Source organism: Limulus polyphemus, unplaced genomic scaffold (genome assembly GCF_000517525.1).
Source record: "Limulus polyphemus unplaced genomic scaffold, Limulus_polyphemus-2.1.2 Scaffold4123, whole genome shotgun sequence".
In the NCBI taxonomy this organism is placed as follows: Eukaryota; Metazoa; Arthropoda; class Merostomata; order Xiphosura; family Limulidae; genus Limulus; species Limulus polyphemus.
In genome coordinates, this window is record NW_013669733.1 from 95,801 (window position 1) to 97,057 (window position 1,257).

Genomic DNA, 1,257 nt, shown 5'->3' on the forward strand with positions numbered 1-1,257 from the left:
CTTAAATGCGATGACAAATAAACGAGGTCGCATAATCAGCGATGTAAAGGCCTCGTATTTGGCATTACAGCTTGAACACTGTAAAAATCGCGAAAGAACGAGAAATACAATATAGTAATAATAAACAAATAGTACCAATAAAAACAGAAAACGTGTGTTATATTTTATATGTACTCTGCATGATTCTACATATATGAATATACAGCTTATATTTCTGTGTTTCTTTATAACAAAATGACGGCATATTCAGGCTCCTTTATCACAATTTTCAAAACACTGACGTATTCCGAGTTCAAGAAACTTGTTCCCCGGTGAGGCAGTGGCAAGTCTTCGGACTTACAACGCTAAATGTGGCTTTCCTATAAAGAAAACACACACACACAAGAGACCTTTACGATATCCACATGGATCACATGATTTTTTAACTTCTACGAGCTACACATGCGCTCAAGGTCACTAACAGTAAAAAGTTTACATTCAATTTGTCGTTAGATAGTTCGAATAGCAGTGGAAACAAGTTGTTTCCATGGTCATTCATTAACACATACATTGACTATCTACATTTACTATTATCCAGGTTCAGGTGCCACTATTTACTGTACATTTCTAAACAGTATTTTGCATTTTCAAAGTTCAGTGAGGTAATCAGCTTTTGACGTTTCTGCCAAATATAATATAATTCTTCACCCAATAAAAGTACCCTTGGGGTCTTTTCCGTTTGGTGCCCACCAATAGATCATTTTGAAAAAAAAAAACAGTAATGCAATAAAATATAATGTTACGAAGCGGAAGTCACGCGACGCTGGGAGCTTGCGCGCTGGAGTTTCTAGAAGGGTCATGAATTATCGAGGAACTCCGCGAATGTCCTAATGATTGCTAGGAGCCCACTTTTTTAGTATATAAGTTTGGCGAGAAAAACCAGCGCAAAGTCAGAGATAGATAGATCGGAGATATAGATAATTGAGTCAAGCGAACAGTAGGCACCGTAAATAAAGTTTGTGAATCCCTGTGAATTATAGTGTGTGTTTATAAAGGTTTTTAAGTTTAGAGTGACTGTGGAAATTCTGTGTATTACTAAAAGTTGTGTCGAGAAAGAATAAACAAGTTTCAGTCAAGACAGGACTTGTATCGCTGAAGTTCTTCGAGAAGAATTTCTACCGGAAATTAACAAACAAGCAGATACGTAACAATAATAATTAATATTAAAACGTTATATGATATTTAGTGAATTCTGTTATATTAATTAATAATAAAACG